The 25,520-nt window shown below is 43.3% G+C and overlaps 1 protein-coding gene across 6 annotated transcripts in view; it reads right to left on the reverse strand.

Annotated features, from left to right (window-relative positions):
* LOC106744576 (multidrug resistance protein homolog 49) overlaps nucleotides 1-25,520 on the reverse strand; it is an 81,003-nt gene that overhangs the window by 41,488 nt on the left and 13,995 nt on the right. For 2 of the 6 annotated variants that reach the window (XM_014619479.1, XM_014619474.1), the window contains exon 1: nucleotides 9,269-9,405. The exons of 2 other annotated variants lie outside the window; for them this stretch is intronic. The gene's annotated coding sequence lies outside the window, so the exon portion shown is untranslated. Of the gene's footprint in view, nucleotides 1-6,843; nucleotides 7,442-9,268; nucleotides 9,406-25,520 lie in introns of those variants that run through there. 2 more of the 6 variants (XM_014619477.1, XM_014619473.1) reach the window with 1 other exon arrangement.

A 25,520-nucleotide genomic window follows, 5' to 3' on the forward strand; every position in this document is an offset into this window, starting at 1 on the left:
ATTGCGTGTACTTAACTGAAGTTGAATGAAATTAATATGTTATATGTTAAGCAATAACATATTACCTTCAAAAAATTATAATCGAATACATTGTATACAAATATGTAATATATATCATGTACAATATATATTATATAATAAATATATATGATATATCATATATGTGTATAATAAATATTATTAGTAAACATCATTTTTTTGAAATCTGTGTTAATAAGAAATAACTATTAGATGGCCTATATTACAGACTAATGTTTCGAAAGAAATGCATTATTCGAAAAAAATTTCAGATAAAAGTCGTAAGATTTCGTGGGAGCCATAAAATTATATTATTACATTACTAAGTTATTTTTTAAATCATTATTTTAAGGTCAACTTTAATCTCTTTAACGGAATCATGATTTTTAACATAAATTTACCATTCACAATTAAAGAAAGAAAAAAAAATAAGACAAAATTTAAACAAAAATAAGATTATTTCACTTCCTGGATTATAATGATATGATGAAGCACATTAAAAATTATCTAAATATCATTTAAAAAGCAAAAAGCAACAACACCGGTTTTCTTAATCGGTGGGAAAAATGTAAAAAACATTTTTCACAAAAAATGCTAATTTTTCGCAAAAATTGCTTTTTTATATTTTTCCCACCGATTAAGAAAACCGGTTTATTTAATTATAAAAAATCCTCAATATTGTATCTGTCGATCGATTATACCACCACCGTAGACGAAAAGATAAAATCTCGGGCAAGATGGGACAATGATCCACGCCCGTAGCGAGTCATAATGGGGAACATCATCGAACGCTAATCACGCGCTCAGTTATTCCCTGTGTAATAATAATATCTTCGGTCTGATAGTAGTGATTGATTAAACGAGATAAGATTAGACTCGATTTCCCTCCGCGCTGCTATCGTAACGCTATGAAACTTACCCGTTGAAGTCGGACTGGTTCGCCGTTATCAACCGACTGAAATGCTTTGCGTAGTTCAATGACGACAAATCGAAATACCCGAGAACAATCTCGCGATGCGACAGCGATAAATGGTTCTCGACGTCGTAGACGTCCTTGCGTCGATCGGACGCGACGGTCAAATTGTGCGAATCTTCGTTAACAGCTTGACGTGTCATCGCAGACGCAATGATGTTGCAACATTGCGCAAAGGGCAAGATCGATGGCGGCGTGGTACGTCACGTTGGAGATTAATCTAAGATTTGATATTCTCCGTAGACACGAACTTTAGCGTGCGAAAAACGGTAAAGCCGGCCGAAGTTCGTTAACTAATATCGAAACATGTGGCGAAACGTACGGCAGAAAGTTCAACTCTCTTCCGGGAAACGAGCGCGGAGGGAAGCAACACGCAGCGCGAATCGATTTGCGGATGACGCAAAGGGTCTTCCCTGTCGGTGACGAAATTGGACGGGTCGCCGATACACAAGGAAGAAGTCGATTAATTTTCTAACTCAATTTGCTAACGATGCGAACGGGCGGCTAATTGGATTTTCACGAGCATCGAAACAAGCGGCAGCCACTTAATTTTATCCCGCCGTTTCTCCGTCGGTGAAGGTGATCCTAAGGGTGATTACTTGAAACGCTATTCGAGGGAGTTTTCTTACTTCCCCGATGGAGTTTTCAGGTATCGCACTTCCGTACCTTCCTCTCTCTCCCTCTCTCTCTTCTAACATACGTCGGGACAGGACGCATCGCAAACTTCAGCGTTTCTCCGTATAACGAGATAAAACGGAGGCGGAAATTTGGTTTGTGCGAGCAGCGTTCTTTCAGTAGCTAATCGATTCGTGGCCACCGTGGGACCATTTCGCAGGATCATCCTTGCTAAGGCGAGGCTTTATCCGCCGGGATTCGCGGGGGTACCTCGATGTAACCTGCGAAAGGAACAACTGACTTCATCCCAGGAGACACCGCACCTCGGAAATACGACGGAGAGAAAAGTAGCGGAACGAGTACTCGATAGTTCTAACGCATCCAGGTCAGTCGTCGGATGCGAGTTACGGCGATAAATTCCGCGGAAATCGATGAAAATGGAGGTACGGGAAGTAACGTCCTATCGATCGTTCGTCCGCGGTTTTTTTTTTGTAGAATGATATGCAACGGGGATACTTCCTGGACGTTGAACACGAAACAGAGTAACTTCCGCATTAAGCTTCCTCGCGAACTTCACGGAATTCGTTCAGTTCGCTTTAGCGAAGGAAACGACGCACGGTCATTTCAAATCTTGTCGAGTCGAAATTTTGATTCTACTTTCGACCTAAAAATTCCGTTTAACGTTTATTTTGATATTCTGAAGCCTATATAAACCTCGTTTGATTCTATTTAACCTCCACAGTTGAACTTGTAGCTCTACTTTCGACGTCAATATTCCATGTAAAGCCTACTTAAATACTTTGAAACCTATAGTAACCTCTTTTGATTCTATTTAACCTACAGCTTCTATTTAAAGTCTGTAAATTCTACTTGGGTGGTTTGCTGCTTGTACTGTGACACTTATTAAATTCTTCTTAACTTTTTATAATACAAGTAAACCAAATATAAGTAAATTAAAACTTTTCTTTTTTAAACCACTTTTGAATTCCGTTATAATTAATTAAAATAATGAGCATAAAAATGTAAATATGCTATATATAATATTTATAAGGAAGACGATATTAGTTTTTATGAAACAAAAATATTTTATTATATAATTATTGAACATATAGTTGTTATTATAAGGATTTGCAGAAAGCATTTTCAATTGTCAACGTAACATCATTATTCAAGTTCTTGTTGACTTAAAGAAATATCTATATATATTTCATTATTAATAATCATGTGAGCACAAGCTGCAACAATACTGTCAATAGGAATTAATTCAATATTATGTTATACATATAACGTTTATATAAAAAAAAATATTGTTATCAAATATAAAATTATCTCCTTGAAAATAACCAATAATGAATATATTACCTTGATAAGATTAGAGGAACAAGTTAGGTTCAAAAGATCCAGAAGGTTTTGCCGAGACTTTGCTGAGGTCCCCTTTAAAATCTACAAGTGGCATTTTGTGCGTTTTTTTGTCATTTAGAGGTGTTAAATAGGACTAAAGTTTCCATATAAATTAAACGTATATTGATTTTTCAGAACCTACAAATGTGAGAAAATTTGAATGGCAAGTAGGTCTTAAAATTTCAACTCGGGTCTGATAATGCAATGACACGAGACTCGCCCCGAGCGCGACGTGTTAAAAGCGGAGCGAATAGGTAGATTTGTCTGGCCGTTTTCTAAAGGAAGACTTTAGCGAGATTACTTTGCTTCGTTATTACGCACCGAAACACCGTGACGATACAATCGCAACATTGAAGCTACACTGCTCGCTTAACGAAGAGGATTAGAGCGTTCAGTGTCTCGTCAGTGACAAAGCTCAAAATGCTCGACCCAACACTGCAACTAAGTATCCTTGACTTGCCGACCGTCCAATCCCGTTACGAGAGTTTGCAGTTTAATGCTGTTACAAGAATCAACGCGGAACAGACGCGTCTGCAGGAGTCTTCTCCGTTTCACGCGATTAGTCTGCGCGTTATCTTTACAGCGCATCTAACATCGAATCTTCCCTAATATTATCGGGAAAACGGCTTATACGTGCCATATATCGTTGCAGAGTGTGTCGTAACACAAAGCACACACACAAACACACACACACGTAAATATCGGATGAAGAGAAAAATGAAATGTAGCTTAATGGAAGAAGTCGTAACGCAGCGTTCAAACGTAAAAGTGAGATTTATTTTGTCCCGTGGGAATTTAAGACAGTTTCGCAGAGTGATAAGATAAATTAATTCTTATCAGCGGTAATCAGAAAGGAGATATTTGAAAGGAGATTATGTTGTACGCAATTGTCAGTAGCTTTGTGTCTTTCACGAGTTTAATCACCTCATTCGCGATATCCAGGAAATTTCAATTAGCGCGGCTTGCTGCGAAACGCTGCTGCAAACGAAAGAGACGCGATTAACGAGCTTACATTCATGATTCACGTGTTGATATTGATTTTGATATTTATGTAACAGTGGGGAGACAGTCATGTGAACTGATGCGCAAGCTTGCTCATCGAAATCGCAGACTCGTCTGATAAATACGCGGAACGTATTTCTTCCTGTTAGGGCTATTAATACGTTTATCAGACAATATTTCATTCGAGACCTCCGCCCCCCCCCCCTCTTTCTTTCCCTCACTTTTCTCTCTCTGACTCTCTCTCTCTCTCTCAAGAACACACACAATTATAAATATTTATAGTGGTCTCTCTCTCTCTTGAGAGAGAGAGAGACCACTATAAATATTTATAATTTAAATTCCTCGTAATTTTTACCAGAAGCCGATATAAAAAGGCGGAAACAATATATTGCTGCGAGATTATCGCGGCGATCGATGAACGGAACGCTTCTGACGCAAAAGTTCGTAGCACGATAACGGCGGTACAAGAAGCAAACGTCAATTTCTCGGAAATTATCTCGCGAGAGTTCCCCCTCGGGATTGCGTAATCCGCGCGCAATTCATGCATAACTTTTATCGCACGCTTAATTAACCCTTTTCGTGTTGGGCGACTGGAAGGCGGAGCATCCCGGCATTGCGGTGTAATTGCAATTACAAAAATATTACGCGTATTTCATGGGAGGAAAGAGGAAGAAATCGGCAGAGTTCGTTCTTATTCGATACGCACGGGCGCACCTGCCGATTATCGATTAGCGAGTTAATTCGCTTTCGATAAATGTCATCAGACGGGGAAATTTGTTTATCAGCTCGCGAAATCGTGCAATTCCGATAACGCTCATACGTGCAGAACGCGATGCGCGTAACTACGATATGCGCGCCGCTTCTCGTAAAATATTTCACAATCGAACGCACAACCGGCGATTTCGCGATTTTTATTTGCGCTCGCAAATATTTCGCATACCGTTGTCAATGCACCGCCGAGCGCAACTCGATATATGCGGAAATGGCGAAGCGCGTGGACCTCCGTGCACCACGATGCAACGTATCTAATTAACGAGAGTCCAAACTTCTATATCGAAACAACGCGACGCGCTGTTAATGCACGTACACACAGGCGGCGTTTCGCGTGACGCGTGCCAAAATCCTGACGTACGTCATATGGGTCAACGTACACGACCAACACTGAATCTCGTGTGTTAGTTCGCGGACTGCTTTTAATAAGCACCACGCATTACTTTCGGGAGCCAGCTGTGGTCCCTTTTTGCGTCCTTTCGAAACTTCCTCTCAAAAGCGAGGAAGATGGTAGGCGTGGTACGCGTCAGTCGTGCGTCGGGTGAATACGAACGAAAATTTCACCGAAAAACTTGGCAGCGGCGTTCAAATCGTCGGCTTTTTCCCCGCTCTCTTTTCCTCTCGAGGGAGCGGCGCGATAATAATAGATCGTCCGGTAACAGCCAGACCTTATTGCGCGCAAGAAGTGGAGGAAAAGGAGAAGGCAGGGAAAAATGCTTTCTCTCTCTCTCTCTCCTCGGGCGTTCAAATAATTGCGAAAATTCATTATTCCCGAAATGTATCCGGAGGGCTGTAGGAGTAATCGTAAACAATCTTAATAACGGCGCGCACTGGCACGGACGAATAATGGCGAATTTGCGCAGACAATTTTGGGCCGCTCGATATCGGCAGCTCTCGATCGAATGATAATGCGACCCTCGACTTTATGAAGCGCCGCGCGCACAATCAAACGCGAATACAATTTATATGCCGCGCGCACATACGGGAAACGCGCAATGAAGTTCGCAATGAACGCGCGCATGAGGCGGCTGAAGGGGGGAGGAAATATCAAAGGTAACTGATTTAACGTGACTACAGATTGCAGCCTGTAGGCCAGGCACTGGTCTTTGATGCTATTCTCGATTTCCTGTTGCGTTCGTCCCTATTACGCGCGCGGTCTCGCTTGTTTGCACGCACGATGCTGTACAACAACATCATCGCTCATAACTAACGGGGATTAAGAGAGAGAGAGAGAGAGAGAGAGAAAGAGAGGGAGAAGAAACTGGGGGAAGCATCGAATATTTCTCGAATATTCAACGGAAATTAGCTCCGTTGATATTATTTGAAGATTTACCGGTTAGTTACTCATCGAGAGCAGATAAGATAACTGACTCGATCGCACAATACGTCGAAAAATGCGATAAAAAAGAAGCGAGATGAGAGTGGGGAGATGTTATGCAACGCGTAAATTGGATGCATATTAACGGCATTAGTGAACGAAAAAACTGAAGCAATCGAGAGCTTAGTACGGCTGAAAATGAACGCGACGACTCGACATGCGTCGCGACGTACGCGCGTCGTTCGAAAGTAGAATCATCGCGTATATACGTCGGATATGTCGGATTGTCCGACGACGCGCTGCCTACGGACTGTACGAACGACATTGATTATCCCAGACTCGCGACGTGGTATCAATCCTGCAGGAACAAACACGAGCATCGCGATCGCCCGAGCCTGGACGGGGATAATAACAGGAGTTCCTGGATTCGATCACGCGCCAGACGTAAGCGATCCGCTCGGACTCCTCGTCCCTTCGAACGAACGAGACCACCCGGAATTGGAGACGCCCCCCACGTCTCTGTTCATAATCGTCACAACACTCGGGATGAAGTCCGGATCCTCTCTCTTCTCTCTCTCTCTCTCTCTATCTCTCCCTCTCAGGTAGATCTCGAAAATATTTCGACTGATTGCCGATCCGCCGTCCGCCCCGATCTAATCAACGCGAGTGTCCTCCGCCGACGAGGAGGTGACGCGCGAATCCCGTCGGCAGCCGCGAGAGACGACGGGAGGGCCACTCAACTCACCTTCTCTTCGCCGCTGCTTCCAATCGATATCCCGAATAAATTCGACGTGCTCGACGACGGCGGATCCAGGCCGGACCCCGTCATAAGTGTCCCCTCGCTACGAAACTAGGCCGCTTGTCACTGTAGTCCCGCGTGGACGACTGACGTGACGTAGATGGCTAACAGCGCTTATTCCCTGAAGTCTTATCTTCGTTCCCGAACGCACGGGGGGCACACGTGCCTAAGGCGCACACTGTCTAGATTATCGATCGCACACGTGCACTGCTCTCTTCAGTACGGGATCTGTCGCGCGCGCGCGCGAATCTCGAAGAGGCGAGGAGAACGAGAAGACGGTCGCGTTCGATAATAGTCGAGAATTAACTAAGGGTACCCGTACGGGCACGCTGCCTTTTATAGGCGTGCAGGCAGCGCGATAGATAAGACGCTGTCGAAGATTGATACAGCTGCGGTGGGCGGTGGGTGAAGAGTTTCCCGGCAGAGAGTGACCGTAGCTCGACCTCGCGACAGCTGGAAACGCGCGTCACGTGCCATGAGGGATTCATGCTGGATTCTAATTCGCGGTTTGCGGTCGCGTAATCGACCGGGAGCAGCGCGGCTTCTAAGAGGAGAAACGCATGTGTGTAGTTTTTATTAATGAAACGCGACGCAGCCCATGAATCAGTCTGGCGAAACGCGCAGCAAAATTTTCCTCCTCCCTCTCCCTCCCGATGAAATACAAGGTGTTGTCGAACGCCGGCTCTGAATCGGATCTTCGAAGTGCGTTGAATTCGATGCAGACTGCGAATTATAATTTTGCAAGTGAATATTACAGAATAGGATGTAATTCTTCTTCTGTATGTAAAACGTGTCGAAAAAAATCGACTTTGATGAAATTACACGAACAGTGATGAAATATCGACGCGATACTACCGGGACACCGGTCTCGTTTTTACGTCTCGCTGTGAATCTCGCGTAACAAGACTTTCGTAAATTTGCGTAACGCGACGAAACATCTTCCTCAAGTTACCGTGATTTATTGCAACACTTGAGTTAATTACCGGAGGATTCTCATTTGATCTTTCATAATTGCACGTGCTACATACCAGAGCGTTCAAGCCGACATGTTGTATATATCGGTGTGTAGAAACGTGTGCAAAAACAAGCCGCAAGGCGACCAATGAGACCTTGCGTCAGATATAAAACGAGAAATTTCTTCGAACGCGCGGATCGGCAGGAAGAGAACGCACGTGGGGAATTTCACTTACGTCGTCAGGTGACGAGGACGCGGCTTTCGTCTAATTCGTTTTGGCCTTTTCCTTGTGTAATTTCGTCGCGGTAAAAAACATACCTGTACGATGCGTGGGAATGCGTTCGCGTCTGAACGACACGAGGAAAGACACCGTCGAGTCGCCACGCGCGATAACTCCGCGAAAATAATTAAGCGCAATTAAACGTCACCGAGAAGCCTCTAAGCTATTATCGGGAGATACATCCCGCGACGGGATTAACCGACGAACTTGTCGCTTGTATTCAGCGAATTATATCGGGTCAGCTTTTTTCAGAGACGCGAGGGAATAGTCTGGTATAATTGAACAAGTTTCTACCGGTATTACATTAATTTAATCACGTCCGTTATTTCTTAGAGTGCACGGTCTGTTTGCGAACGTTCTTTCTCTATGCGTCGTGTAAATTACAGGAGATACGAGAATTCTGCGAGAGAAGGTCGTGAAAGAGTTCGAGGGGACGAGGGGGAGAGCGCGACAGCGTCTTAAAGGAGAAGGCTCGCGGAATTCGATGCTCGTGATGCTCATGACGCTGCATTCGCGGCAAAAAGAATTAGCTATCCCGCAGATAGAGACTAGTCCTGGTAACGAAATTTCAGTTGTATCATATGGGAAGTCAATAGTTTTCAGCTACTAATTTATTTTTTCCGCGTTTGCGGAAGATCCAGTCTTTTCCCGCGTGATCGATTCGGCTAAACAAGACGCATCTATTGATTTTTCCCAGAACGTGACTTTTCCGATTGAGAATCCCGGATTCGATCGTTCCTCCGATTATTCGTGACAATCAAGTCTCCGGCAGGCGCGCGGTAAAATTAATCACGATCGTCATCCGCTGGACTACATCGATGACTCATCGACTTCGCCGTTTGAGCCGTCACACTTTGCGGGTATAAAGCGAACGCGTATTCTCGTCCCGCGCCGCAGAAGCGAGCGGAAACCGCCGGGAACGGCGACAAACATCGTGGCGCCTGCGCCAGCTGCCGCATTGTTTTTGCCAGCTGATGTGCCATTGGCCTTGAAATCCCGAAACGCGTAGCCGAAGTCGGTTCAATCAATTTCTCAACCTTCCCGAAGCCACACACGCTTGCCGAACAGAGAAAGAGAGATATAGATAGATGGGGAGAAATTTGCGATAGCTAACATTGAGAAACGGACGAACGAACCTCGAGTCATCGCCTATCTGCACTATCGATCCTGAAGACGACCATGAAGAGACGGCGCGCGTTGGGTGAATGGGCTCTCTTAATCGACGTCTCTTCCACCCACCGTGATGTCTTGTTGCTGCCGAGCGATTGACTGCCGTCGCGACGCCTCGACGTCGGGACGCTTACGCAACAACGACGTCTTGGCAGCTGCTTTTAGAAGACGTCAACGAGCCCGACGTTTTCCACATGGACGAGACTGCGGTTGACGCGCGAGCCGGCCAAGCAGATCAGCGTCGAGCTAGCCGTAACTAGTATATAAGTATCATCCGCTTCAGCATCGAGACGCTCCTGAGAACTCGTAAACTCGATTGCGACGTTCGTTCGTCGTCACCGGAATTGATAACTCAGGATAGCGGTCTGCCATCGATGCTATGTCAAAGTTCGATAAATTTTCGCCGAAACACCCGACGATCCCGCTGTCAGAGGAGAAGTCGGAAGCATCGCGTACACGGAGAAAATATTGCAGTAGAAATTACTACACAAATTTTGCAATGTTGGACTGCATTATAACTGAAATTACGATGTGCGTTGTAATCTTTAATGACGTACTTCATGTACATAAAGATTACAACACGCATAATTTCAGTCATAATTCCGGTCCGACATTACGGAAGCTGCGTGATAATTTTCTCTAGAATATTTTCTCCATGTATACAGTAAAAAGTCTTGTGTCATATTTACACACATTTCGCGTGTCCCAAACGGGCCGGACAAATTTTTGTGACAACACAAGACGAATATGTTGAAAAGTAATACAAATATTATGTCGAAAAATTAACACCAAATTAATATCCACAATACTTTCGGCACTGGAGTGTAAAGTGTATTATTTACACATGTTGAATATCGAACAACACAAGATACTGAGACAACATAAGCACAATGTATTCAATTAACACACGGATATGTCAGGAGCATAAAAGTTTCACACAAAAATGTAAACTTTAAGGGACGATTTTAACACAAGTACTAAATGCTTTTTTACTATGCGGCCCGCGTGAGACGAAGGCATCGCGATGGTTTGAGACGGCAGCGGAGCGAAGCAGCCGGAGATTTGAAACGAGCGCGATGCGCGAACAACGGGCCGCGGCGTTCAACGGTACGGCACGAATCGCGTCGAAGCCGGGAAATATCAGGGCGCAGGCTTGGCGGAGGGTAAATGTGGGTTACCGGTTACGCGCAAAGCGCGCCGTAAGGTTCGACGAACGTCTCACAAACGGGCGCGGGGTCGCGATTCTAATCGACCTGCGTGGTCTCTTTCCTTCTTTCCCCCAGATAGCAAAGATCCCGACGATGCGCGCGGACAGGTGGCCCGATAAGATAAACGCGGCCGGGGCTCTCATCGGAGAACTTTCGACAGGCGCGGTGATGACAGTGTCGTATTCGTCGGGCTGACATCGATTATTCGCGCGGTGCGCTGCATGTGACGTAGACAGAGCGACGCAGGCAACTGCAGCTGCATGCACGAGGCACATGCGACCGAAGAAGACTGCTCGCCCGAATTGACAGAGTGTGACCCACTTCTTCGGCTTCTTCTACCCCCTTTTTTTCAACCACGGTCTTCACCGACAGAACAATACGGTTATTATTCTCGGGAATATTCGGGGTATGTGTTATACACACACATATATATATCTCTAGCCGTGAAAATGCGTGAAAATTGGACGCGTACGTCGCCCCCTTCATTCACTTCGGAGATCCGAAAAAGATGGATACAAATAATAATGCCGAACGTAGCGCGTTCGCTTTATTATTTTTATTTCATCTTCGTCATTGCGGAGTATGTATGTGTTCACTTGTTGCGTGAACGGCGAACGAATTAATTGATATCACCGGAAATATATTACAAGGTAACATATCGTGGCGATCGCGTTTTGTATTGCTCGGCGCCATCGGATCCCCTTTTTTCCATTTATCTCGAGCGACGGAATTTCCATTGCGGAGGCAGCGCGCTGATTTGCTGGAGGGTCGCCGGATGCGTTTAACTCCGCGCATCCCACTTGTACCATATCGGTCTGTATCGTCGGCCGGCCGAATTATTGTATTATTACGCGGAACGAGCGAACGAGGTTACATTTTCGAAGCGAGCCGAGTGATTTGTCAGTGACAGACCGCCGCGCTGTCGCGCACAACGCAGCACACGTGCGTCGCGACGGGACGCGCTGATGTCATTCGGACGTGAAGACGGACCGCCCCGCGTGGGCAGTGACGTGTAAAATTAAAATCCGCAAAAAGCAATCAGTCAGTGATCCACGATAATCCGCATGATGGAGAACCCACTTGCAGCGATGCCGATAAATAACGATAACGACAAGTGCCGGAATTCCCTGCGGCCTCCTTGTTGTTTACTCGCGTTTGATACGGAACAACGTGTCTCGATCGAAAGAAAGTTTATTTTCAGGCCGAAAGATTAACCTTTTAACTACGGCGCATTTCCGACGACAAACATCCGTTGTGCGGAACGACAATCGCGGGTCGATCGCTGCGGTGCGTTACGAAAATTAGTGCTGAGCGTGTAGTCTGTTTTTCAAAATTCACTGCCAGCGCTGAAAATCTATAGTTCGTGTTACGTATACTGTGTATGTTGGAACGCAGCTGTAGTTTACATGTTCAATGCATAACTCGGTATCCATTTGTTTCCATCGATGCTAGGCAATACGTAACATTCGCTGCGCTCAACAGAATGTTTATTTTAATCATTGGAAGAACAGAATGTTTATTTTAATTGTTGGAAGTTTTGCGCTGAGATTGCATTATCCCTCTAGATCTGAAAGAATCATCCAATCTCAGCTCAGAAAACTTCCAACAGTTGCGAAATAAACGTTCTGCTGAATGTGGCCATTATTTTCGCAAAGTCATCAGGGCACCTATTATGGAAATGTTCGGAAAGATTTCCGATCACTCAGGTATTCCCTAGATTTTTATTTTTTCTAGGGAATAACTGAGCGATCAGAAACCTTTCCGAACAGTCCCATAATAGATGCCCAGTTCAGAAAGAAAATAATGCCGCAATTTTAAACAAACTTATGAATAAATTGTAAAATTGTAAAGTTGTACTTTACGAAACAATCAAACAAATTTACTAGGCGTATATATACGCCCTTCGTAAATGTGTGTCAATTTTCTCAAGGAGTATCTACACGCCCTTCGTAGTTAAAAGGTTGGACGAATCGGAATTTGAGTCTCATATGTTTCGATTGTATCCAGTTTCTCAATTATATCATATTCACTGGTTAAATTCACCATTTGTGAGTCGAGCCATCGCCGTTGCGCCTTATTCGCGCCGGCCGTTTTCGATTCAGCCCGCCATCCGATCGCGACGATTCTAACAGTCGCGCGGATGGTGAAAGACGAGCAGCGGGGATCCCGGACGCAGTGGCAAGGAATTTCGTATGACAAAGGACGATCGTGGGTGGAAACGGAACCTTCTCAGTTCCGCGGTGTTACCGCAATAGTCGGGAATATAATCTGGCGCCGCAATTGCGCCCCGCTAACAGTTATGAGCGCGGCAAAGAGACCTTTGTGCCAACCTCGAGGTATCGTGAACACCGAAGCCGCATGAGCGACCACGCGTTTCGGTCGAAATGCGTTCCGAGTTTGATGTCGATCCCGGGGTTCGAAGTACCCGTGAAACGCTATGAAATTGTGCGGAATTAATACGAACGCAAACGTGCGAGATGCGCCGTTATTAGCATGCGTGACCGTTGTCGTTGAAACATACTTCGGCTCGACGGATCCGCACCATCAGCATCGGAAACCAGCATCGTACGTCGAAACAAGTAAATTCAAGGCCCATTAATTCATTCTCATCTCGACAGCATCTCAGTTCGGCAGAAATAACTCGTACTCATCAAGACCGTTTGAATAAACGACGTACGAGCGCACGAGAAAGCGAAAACGGCCGAATGGCGTTCTTTTCTATTTATAATAATTTTTCCAAGTATACGTGACGCAATCGATTATAACGCAATGTACTATGCAAGCTTTCCTTCTGCTGGGATCTCGCGCGAGCGGATAAAGGTGTCTCTCTCTGGGACTCGTCTTGAGGGATGCAAAGCGGGAGTGAGAGGGAAAATTTTATCTCGTTGGTGTAACAAGTTAAATTACATTAAGTTAGTCAATGCAGCTACGCTGCATGCACGTATATATACATACATATATATATATATATATATATATATATATATATATGTGCGTAATTCCGCGAAATCTCATCGTCATCAACGTATCTTGCTTCTTATTTAAGCTCCACAATGCAGTGCGAGATTACGAGTCGCCTTTGACGCCGACAGGTGCATCATTGCACTGAACGAAGTGCGCACCCTCGCAAGTATTGGCTCGCTCTTCGATTCCGCGATTATTTTTTCGCCTGTGTCGTCGGCCACTCGTGCACGAAAAAGGGATGGTATCTGCCGTGAGCAGATCATTCGATGGGAATTAAAACGCTGTTGCGTGGGAAGAAAGCGAACGTTGAAATTGAAAGCGCACTAAGACGTGGGAATTTATGATTTTAATATTTCTTAATATTTCTTCACCATCTTTCGCGATGCACGCATGGCGAAAAAGTTAAAGATAAAAAAAGATTATATATATATAGTTTCGGAAATGTTTTAGAAACGTTGCGAAATGCTCGAAAATAAAAATGTATTATAACAAATGCTGGCTATTGTGTATTAGCATATATATATATGTGTGTGTGTGTGTGTGTGTGTGTGTGTAAAGGTTATATTATATTTATTGCCTTATGTATGCCTTCTTAATATATTCGAAATAATTTGTTTAGTAGTCCGTCGTTACACAGTGACGATAATATACTAATACACAGTAGCCAGCATTTGTTATAATACATTTTTATTTTCGAGCATTTCGGAACGTTTCCAAAGCATTTTCGAAACTTTTACATTTTAGCATTTAATTATACATACTTCCTTATTCTTCTTAAACTTGGGTATATTGTCAGAATATATCTATGAATATATATACATTTTAGTGTTTTGTTCGTTATTTTACATATTATTCCATTACACATTTCGAGTTATGGAAAGTTAAATAATAGCATGGCACTTTACTAATTTAGTCATCAAAATAGATTTACGGTCTCTTTTTCGAGGTTGTCATGTCGGAGAAGTTATTCGATAAATTAATAAATCAAGTCAAGTTTAGAAGTCTATTTATTCTGTAGAAATGTACTTTTGACAGTTTATATCCATCTTCTGACAAATAAGTCAATATCTACATTAAAAATTCACGGTTATATTCATTTTTGTTTCTTTTAAGAGAGTTTATTTTGAATAAATATATAAATCTGTAAGAAAGCAAAATTTGTGTCTTTTTAAACAAAATCAATTTAAATCTATTTTAGTGGAGGACCACGTTACCATCTTTATTTCTATTTGACCAATTTTGCAGTATCGTCACATTTTTCTAAATAATGTCCTAAATAAACATTTCATAATTTAGTTTAGAATCGATCGAATAACACTTTGATGAATGTGATCGTTAAATTTTTAATTTAAAATATTGATTATTAGCAAAGTTATTGTACAAAATGTAAATGGGGAGAAGAGGAGGGATATAATACCACCTTCTCCTATATGTGTATGCATATATACAGGGTGTCCCAGACCACCCGTCTCACCCGATTTTTTCGTAAACGCGACATTTTAAAGAAAAATGTTTCAGACAAAAGTTTTGTGATTTCGAGGGGCACATAAGATGGTGTCATTGGTTTGACCTTGGATAGTCGTTTGAAGATCACGTGAAGGTCACCTTTAATTTCTTAAATGGAAACCCCCATTTTTCAATGCATATTCTTGTAGCTTACCTCGAGAGCTTTCCAAAACGCTATAATGAAACGTTTTTTTAATCAGTACTTTTCGAGTTATGAGGGTTGAAAGTTACGGTACCGCCGGCATTAGCATTACCCAAGGTGGAGGTTGCACGGTCGGATTTACACCTCTTTGTGTGTTTGTGTGTGTGAATGTGTGTGTATCAACTTGTTTTCATGGAAAATTCGCCAGATCGTGCTGCGACTAATTCCAGAATCTCTTTCTGTACGTCTTAATGAATGGCAGGGATGCAATTGAGCGGATGCAAGAATCTCCGGCATCCTTTCATCTCTAACTTGGCGTCGAATTTGTCTACCTTTATTGTGATCCGGTTGAAGAATACCTTTATTGGTAATTCGGTTAGCTAAGCGAGAAAAAACTTTGTACGAATGAGGAGCGCGATCTGGGTATCGTTCTCGCCACAATCTTGCAGCTGCTCTAAATTGACCATCACATTCACCTAAAATAAGCATCATATCACAAGCTTCCGCGTTTGAATACGACATGGCTGGTAAATGAGAATTTTGTTACACCTTACGTGACAGTATCAGACATGTCATACATCACGACTGGGTAATGCTAATGCCGGCGGTACCGTAACTTTCAATCCTCATAACTCGAAAAGTACTGATTAAAAAAACGTTTCATTATAGCGTTTTGGAAAGCTCTCGAGGTAAGCTACAAGAATATGCATTGAAAAATGGGGGTTTCCATTTAAGAAATTAAAGGTGACCTTCACGTGATCTTCAAACGACTATCCAAGGTCAAACCAATGACACCATCTTATGTGCCCCTCGAAGTCACAAAACTTTTGTCTGAAACATTTTTCTTTAAAATGTCGCGTTTACGAAAAAATCGGGTGAGACGGGTGGTCTGGGACACCCTGTATACACAGAGAGAGAGAGAGAAAGAGAGAGAGAGAGAGAGAGAGGAAAAATGCGGACTCAACGTAGGAGATGATTTTTATCTCGTTAAACTCGTTTCACGGTCGACTCGCGCCCAATGCGAAGAGAGTGCGGTGGGTGCCGGTCAAATAAAGAACTCTCAGCTTTTGGAATTACGAGTGCGCGAGCGCGGCTGCGTTTTGCGCGTTTGTACAGCTCCGACGCGATTGCTCCGTGAGAACAATTCAGCCGCGCTTGATTTGCTATTGTACATACGATCGAACATCGCGAGTGAAACGAAACGAAGCGCACCGTTAAAATTCCACGTGTGACGTGCGAGCTGGCGGGCGTGCACGGCCGGTGCCTTATATATTTTTAACGCGTATTTGTTCGACATGAAGTGTCGACACGCCGATGCGTGTCGTTAACGTTATTCACGACTCGCGCGTCAATTCGTTGATAATCATATGCAGAAACATGCATGTTATCTCATATAAAGATAATTGATCGACGTTTCGTGATGCGACGACAGCGAAAAGTGAAAATTCTAGGTGGTGACGCTTGCAAGCGGAACGAAAAAGAAAACGATAAACGTCGCGAATAGAATGAAACATACTCGGGGAAAAAGAACCCGGTTCCTGCAACAGAACGGGGACAAGATGAAAACTCGGTGACAAGAAATGAAAACTCGGCGACAAGAAGTGATATTATCTTTATTACCGCGGCCGAAAACATTCGTGCGAACTCATATTTAGCTGCGTTAGAATTCTTGTTAAGACAACTGAGTACAATTAACTAAGCAGATGTTACGTCCTGGGTACCTCGGGAACAACGAATTCCTTTTTTTATATGATTGGGAGGTAGACGGACTTCGGGCAAGCGCTATTGTAAAAAGGATAAAATTACGATGGCTCGTCGTTAAACGCGCCATATGTTTCCCAACGCGTTTATCATCTTTCTCGCCTTCACAAGATAAGGCACGTAGTTTTGTTATACCCCGGGAACAACGAATCCTTTTTTTTTTATGATCAGGAAACAAACGGATTTGGGCAAGCGCTATTGTAAAAAGGATAAGATTATACGCTGTCAAATGCATCATGTGTCCCAACGCGTCTATCACCTTTTCTGCCTTCACAAGATCCTAATCCTATCGAAGGGTCCGGCACGTGATCAGCCGGACTCAGGCCCTTCGATAGGACTAGGATCTTGGGATCGTTTATGACATCCTGATAATGTTAAAAGTTTCCCCAGGCTCTCCGTTATCCACGAAAACTGCTTTCATCGACGATCGTCATTTGCCATTCCCCAAAATCTTCTCTATAAAAACCTTATTCTCTGGCAACTCCAGAGTCAGTCAGTCAGTCAGTCACTTCTTCTTCTGCTGCTGAGTAACGTGTTGTGCAAGTCGGGATCTCTTAAGTGAACTATTTCAAGTGGACTTTTCTCATCAATTTATCATTATTATTAATCCACGTGAGAACCAAATTATGTTATTAGTATAATTAATAAACTGTTTTATTCAAAATGCCCTAGATTTAACAAAGTTGTTATATTTATTCATTCATTTCCTTTCAATTACTTAAATCTGAATTCCCCTTTCAACACTCTCATATGGTCCTATCCCAGGTAAAGAGATTAAGTTCTTTGACCTAAATAAAGGACCACCTAACGTATGTTCTGCGATCGGAGTAAATGAGCCTCTCCGGATCTTGACTTGATTCGCAGATCTGCTAGTACGTTTAGGCCTCGCGAGTGCGCGAGTATGCGATGTTTGTTACGTACATCCTTTTCCAGGACGTAACGCAGAAATCTACAAGCAATTTCTCCGTTCCTAAACCGAATTTCCGTCTGGTTCCCGGGCAACGGGAAATTCAGTTACGCCACCGGAATTGTCTCTTTTTTTCCGTTCAGCTCATTGCAAAAACGCCTTTTAATTCGTTCTCTTTTATTTTCGGGCGTGCGCTTCCACTCGACATCTTCCGAATGTTCCTCTGGAACGCGATATCTCGCCCCGTTCCGCGACGCTTCGCGGCGCAAATACGCTTCCGGTTAAGAGGTAAACCACGTCCACGTTTCCGCGATCCGTCACAAATGTCGCGTCGCAAGCTGTATACGGGGCAACGCGTCATATTTTCAGCAAAGCCGACGAATAAACACGTCGCGACCGCGGCGTCAAGTAGCCGTTCAGCCGAATCAGCCCGCTTGCAAATCAAACACGTAACGGTAATGAAGGATCCCCGGCGGCGATCTGTATGCCGGCGTTCCGCAATCAGCGATTGGAGAATCGCCGTTTCGGACGTGTGCGGACGTTTCGGAGCCGTTTCGCACTTAAACACGACGACGAGCCAAACGACGATATCCCGTCAATTCGCCGTGTATCAATACAGATTAGTGTCAGTGGTACGCCGCTGTTTAACGTGGCGCGAACGCGAACGTTCGATCGGATAGAACTTCTGGCGCTTTTTCGTGCGGTGTATACGTACACTCTCCGAGATAGTTTAATAGCAAGCTTCGTGAGTTCGCAACCGTCTCGTTACCACGACAGAGAGGGAAAAAAAGAGAAAAGGCTCAATGGAAAAGCCCGTTAAATCTGAAAATTTCAATTTGGCTGCCGTCAAATAGATGTTTCTCCGTTTCTTTACGCCCTTAAATATGAATAAAACTCATTACCGTTTAATCTCCCTGCGAAATGTACGATGCGATTGCGGAGGGGGATGGAATGAAAGCGAGAGAAAGAGAGGGAGGGAAGTGGAGAGAGAAAAAAGGGGGGACGAGAGAAAAATATCTCCCTGAATCAGGGGGAAATCCATTGCAACATTCTCCAATGCGGACGACCATTATTTATAGTCCCACGTCCGACGCGGGCATTTCTTTCAGAGAGCTGTATTTTTATCGCGGCCTCTCATAAGCGCACGGATATTTATACCGTAAATATATATCCGGGCGCGATCATAAATTTGCGCGATACAATTACGTCGCGGCGACTGCGCGCTCTCGATGTACCCGTCGTAAAAACTGAGGTCACGCGGCGCCTCCGAATTGCATAATAAGCGTGTATATGTACAGCGCGCGCCGACGGTGTTCTCAATTAAAAAGATCTCGTCGAGGCGTTTCTTACTGGAAATTATCGGTTGCGCTGCGAATCGCGATGTTGCGCGGCACGGAAGTCGTACTTCGCGGGATCGCGTGCCAATCTGAGACTCTTCCGCGCACGCAATGTCGGTGGCATTACATTTACGTACAATGTAACGATTTAATAATAATTACATAACGGATTCTTGCGACGTCCGCACGCGATGTCGTCTAATTGGAACCGGCTTGCTCCTGAGAATCCGGGAATTCAGCGCGTTTTCTCCGCGCGAGTCCTCAGAACGCGAAATTGCATCACGGCTTACGACACAACCATTGAAGCGTAAAGCAGCCATCAGCGCCAGTAGAATGCGACGAACAACGCGGACAAAAATGTTGCCGACCATACACAGATTGAGTATTGCCATCGGCGAGCTGAAGCCAAGATCGAAAGACAGAGATAGGTTAACAGTGATACTTTCTCTGTCACCGAGTACTATAGTAGTGGACAATATAGGGGAAATAGAAAAATGAGAGTGGACATAGTGAGGGAAAGAGAGGAATTGTAGTTGTTTATGGTCTTAACTATAATACTCTTTTTATAATTTTAATCATAAAAATAGTAATAGCAATATACATAGAAGGTTATTATCTTATACTGACACTTATAGTGACACTAATATTTAATATAAAAATGGTCCTCCTGACTATAATTCTTTAACTATGATGATTGTAGTTACAAATACCAAATATTTTTTTTTACAGTATGTGAGAAAGCACATAAATAATACACCAATGTGTGCACTCACAGTTAGTTCATAATACTTGTAATCACACTGATAGAAAATTATACTTGAATTAACCGCGTTGAAGAAACGCGTTTGGTTGTCCACTTTCTGGTTAATTCAACTGTAATTTTCTATCAGTACATGTGTGTCGCTTCTTCTCTTTCCTTTTCCTCACCACCTACACAATTAGACAAGGAAAGTATCATTGCCTTCATTGCCTTCTTTTACTAATGCCGGCTTTAGCCCTCCAATGGGAGTGCTCAGTCTATTCTATGTTTCTGTTGTTGACCCTTCGCGACAATAGAAGTCGGAGGAGAACCGGCGGCGGAATGACGCATCGCACTATCCGCGGGCGAAAAGAGCAGGAAATTTTTCGCTTCTTCTTTGGACGTGCTTTCATGCATCTCACCGACGTTTAAATTCTCGCCGGCCGAGTAATGCGGGGGAAAATTAAGAAAATGAAAACGGATGATGCGAGAACGTAAACACCGACTCACACGCGTTGAATTCTAGCCACGAGCGAGGAAAATCTGACGCCGGACAAGATATTTCTCCGTAGTCCTTCTCTCTCTCTCTCTCTCTCGAATTTTCTGAAAAACGCACGGCGGGAAGATCCCACTGCACGCGCGCGCGTTTTCCTCGTTACAACTTGCGAAGCGCTGGAAGAATCACACGATAAAAAGCACGAGATTGCCAGTTTACGAAGAGACGATCGTATGTAACCGCAGCTCGTAATATCTCGTCTCGGAGAACATACGTGTCGGAATAGAAAAGCACGAGCAAGATCTTAAGAGAAAGACAGAGAAAGAGAGAGATAGAGAGTACCATCGTCGCGGAAACTCTCGTGTCTGCCTAGAGTAATTGGCTCGGTGAGTACAATCGCGGAAATACTGGCGGAATGCCGTACGTTTACTCCAGCGTTGCAATTATCTCGATTAATCATACACAGAGAGTACGTTTGTGTAACGAACTTCGAGTTCATTACCGGGCCTATCAACGGGCGCTCCGATTGTGGCAATGCCTTCGTCTCGGTGTCCCGGTAGCATCGCGTTATACGAATTGTTCATATCCGAGTCGAAATTTTGATCCTACTTTCAACCTGAAAATTTCATCTAATATCTACTTTGTTACTTTAAAGCCTATATGAACCTTGTTTGATTCTATTTAATCTATAGTTTCCATTTATAAATTCTACTTGGATGGCTTGCTATGATACTTCTAAATTCTTCTTAAATTTTGAAATATAAATAAATCAAAACCCTTCTTCTTTAAACCATTTTTGAATCCTGTTACAATTAATTAAAATAAATATAAATATGTTAAAATATTTAATATTTACAAGGAAGGCAAGCAACACAATATTAGTTTTTATAAAACAGAAACATTTTATTATATAATTATTGAAGACGTAGTTATATTATTACAATTTAAGAATTGCGGGAAAAATTTCCAATCGTTAATTTAACATCATTATTCAAGTTTTTGTTGATTTATTGGAATATCTACATATATTTCATTATTAATAATTATATGAGTGTGAAAGCAACAATAATATCAACAGGAATTAATTCAATATTATTTTGTACATAATTATTACAAGAAAGTATTGTTATCACATGTAAAATTATTTCCTTGAATAACTACTATATTATTTCCTTGAATAACTATTATATTATCTTAATAAGATTAGAGGAACAGGTTAGGTTGAAAGGACCTGAGGGTTTTACGAGGCTTTGCTGAGATCCTCTTTAGAACCTACAAGCGGTATTTTGGGCGTTTTCTGCCATTTAGAGACGCTAAATAGGATTCAAGTTTTCATATAAATCCAACCTACATTGATTCTACAAAGCCTACAGATGTTAAAAAATTCGAATCAAAAATACCCGAGTTGAAATTTTATTTCTACATTCTAGTCTATTTTTTTTTATTTCTATTATTTAGTCTATTTAGTTCTACATTAAGTTTTCAAAGTCTCCTATCGTGTTACTTCGTGTTACTTCGATGTTACAAATGGGAAGTTAATTCCGTTCTCGCCGCTTGAGGACTTAATATAGAATCAAGTAGACTTAATGTAGGACCAAAATTTCGACTCTGGTAATAACGAGCCACCACGAAGCTCTCGGCGCGCTCGCGCGATTTCGAGTGACTTCACCGTGCGGTCGCCGTCGTCGTCGAGGCGAGTGTCGATGGCGACGTCGCTGACGAAAACAGCGAGCCGATATCGCAAAACTACTCGGCTTGATGAGCAGATACGTATCTGCGGGGTCGATAGCTCCTCCAAGCCTCGACCTCCTGTAACGAACTCGAACCCGACAATAAGCTATGGCTGGACGTCTCTTCTCTTTCAAGCCAGGAACGCGAGCCGGCACACGCCAGGCGATATACATTGCACTCGGCTTAACTCGAATGCACTTTAATCCAGTTCAGACGCGCGCCCTAATGCACGATATGAAATCACGACGCCTCGACGTGCCGCGAATGTCCGATTAAAGCGCCGATGGGACGGAGCGTTTCCTCGGGGCGTGCATTGTTCTCTCTCTCTCTCTCTCTCTCTCTCTCTCTCGCGGAAAGAACGTCGCGATTCAAATTGGAAGTTGCAGTCGAGGTTCCACGCGCGGCTCCTCATCGCGCTCCATATCGGATTATGACTATGAGAGAGTGGGGAATTAGCGACGACGTTCTTTGTTTCGCGGTGTGTCAAAGGAAACGAGTTTCTTCCGTATGAGGAGAGACGCCGGAAGAATGTGTAGCAAATTCTTTGTCTTCCCTTTGTCGGACGCAAACGTGACAAGACGCGATTCGCGCGTGCTCTGCGTTTCTACCGAGATTGAACTTTGTAACGGTTGATTGGCAGCCATTAATTACGGAACGGTACACACACACACACACACACACACAGCGAGCGAGGTCCTCGACGTGCTTCGCGAGCCTTTTCCGCCACACGTGTGCGAGCCGATGGCCACGTGCAAAAAACAATACCGAATTTACAACCGCGCGCGTAATATCGCGGGCGAATAAATCACCTGTGTGACTACAAATCGCCTCCGGTGAGTCGCTTCGGTTAATCATCCCGGCTCGCCGGTTCAGCGCGATTTACGCGCGAATCGGAGTCTTGACTGGCAGCACGACACATCCGCAATGTGTTCTTCCCGAACGATAAAGAGACGGCGCTTTATCGCCAGCGGCTTTATCGCCCCTATGAGGCATACTAATAGCACAGGTACAGCCGCTCCGCGCGACTCGCATTACCGCTAATTATTCTCCCGCGGTAGTTTCGAACGAAATTGTGGGCCGTTTAATCGAGCGCGCAGTGGAAAACACGGGACCGGGCCGGAGATACGGAAAACCGCTGACGCACGTGAGCTTTCCACGTGGTCGCGTTAAACCGGTGGCGCAGCGCGTTGCGGGTCATGTGAAGAGAGGAGGAGAGAGGGAGAGAAAGTGAATGAGAGAGAGAGAGAGAGAGAGGAGCGAGCTCATTTTGCGCTCTGTGAGCGATTTGTCGAGAGAGAGCCCGGCCGTTGCCCGCTACATTCTGCCTCGCCTAACTGCTCTTACCAGACTGAAAAACGCCGTGGAAAAACGCGCTGTTCACTCGCGCGTTATGCCGGTGACCAGCACGCCTCGTGACGTCGATTAAATGCTGTTGTTGTGAGTACAAGGTCGGCTTGACCGCTTATTAGTCACGGTCAACCTCGTGCTAGTGTAACTTCTTCCTCCTGCCTCCCTATCTCTTTCTCTTTCTCTCTCTACTTCTTTCTCATATGTTATGTCTCAAACTGGTTTCCCGTTTTTTGTAACGATACGGTATAGATGCGATAATTAGACGTTTTTATCAGACGTTTCTGTCAGACGTTTCTATCAGACGTTTCGAATCGAGACTAAGTTCCGATATTTACTGGCGATACTGAAAATCTGTAGTTCTCATGTTACGTATATTATGGATTTTCAATATTGGCAGTGAATATCGGAACGCAACCTGCGCGAATATTGCCCGACGGCAATGAAAAATGACTCTTTGTATAACTGATCTCTGCCTCTCTTTCGCATACGTAAGAAAAATTGGTACCAATTCAAGGCTCATATTCTCATATATAAACAAGAGTGTATAATGTTTTATATGAAGATAAAATTTACTCTTGCATGAAAAAATTCTGTACTGTTGCACTAAAAGTATCATATTTTCGTTATTCAAGAATAATTTTTACGAATTGAGAGGAAAAATATTAGATAGGAAGAATGATATCTTCAAACTGATACAATTCTTAATTTGAAGATATCGTTTCTTCTATTCAATATCTTTCCCTCTCAATTTATGAAAACTATTCTTGCATAACAAGAATATAATCTTTTTAATGGAACTATATTGAATTTTTCTTCATGTATGAGCAAGTTTTATCTTCATATAAATTATATATTCTTGCTTGTACATGAATTTTGAATTGATACTAATTTTTTTCGTGTACAATTAGAAATCACGAAATCATGATACTTTACCTTACTATGAGAAGAAAAGGATTTTTTGTGTCCGTTCTTTTACATTTCGTGAGATCCCGATCGATTGACCAAACAGCGGAAAGTCCGAATCCAAATTCGCGGCAATCCGCGCGAGGCACATTTTCCGCCGACAATTTATCTTACATCGAAATAATAATGGATAGTGCTCGAACTCGCGTGTCGCTTTTGTCCCAAGATTTAACAACGCGCGCGAAATTTCTTGCATGATGTAGGTAGATAGCAATCGCCGGAAACAATGAAAGTGGATTAATCGCTACCTTAGCGAGCGTTAGCGGCAAACATGTCACGCCGTTTCTGTGCCAATGAACGAAATAAGACATCTCGCGGGGGGCCGGGAAGAATTTGTAGCGGAATTTCGCGGTCGTGCAGATTAACCAGTGAATCAGCCGGAAACTCATGCGTGTATGTGAAGTTGCCCCTCCTTTTTTGAAAATTTTATTTTTGAATATTGTTCCAGGTTGTTCTAACTTTGTACTATATTGTTTCAAAGTGATTATTTCATTTCAAACGATTCGCCAATAAAACGAAAAAAACTGTTTTTTTAGTTGGCCCCCTTTTTAAAAAATCAGACAGATCTTTATCGTTACAGATTGTTCTAGTTGTTCCAAACATTGTTCCAGAAGAAGAATTCTGTAAGTCGAACCGAAAGCGCAAAAAATCAAAAAATGTTTTTCAACGTACGAGCTCCCCGACTAAGAGTAAACATACATTTTCTTTCATGTTCCGATCAACAGTTTTTTGTTCTGGGTTGTTTTAGGCCTATGATCACATCTCATGCGGATCTTTAGCGCGCGTCTCAAGCGTGCCCATAGGAGAGAAAAAGAGAAATTCGAAGCCAAAGGTGCGTCTATTATTCTTTCTTACTTTTTCACTGCGTTGATCGTGAGTCGAATTCATGCGCGACCGAATAAATAACTAAATCGTCAGTTTTACGCGCCCTTCTTCGCATATTGAGTAGTAATAACGCTGAGTACCTTATTTTCAGTGGCATATCAAGAGCTCAAAAATTTCACTCATAACTTTCGTATTTATCAAGCAAAATTACGTTCCTGTATATTTATTTCATTATTTAAATAATACAAGTTAATTTAAAACGAAATTGACCTATGCATATATACGAAAT

This window comes from Dinoponera quadriceps, unplaced genomic scaffold, assembly GCF_001313825.1.
Source record: "Dinoponera quadriceps isolate SergipeBrazil2010 unplaced genomic scaffold, ASM131382v1 scaffold1169, whole genome shotgun sequence".
NCBI classification, from domain to species: domain Eukaryota; kingdom Metazoa; phylum Arthropoda; class Insecta; order Hymenoptera; family Formicidae; genus Dinoponera; species Dinoponera quadriceps.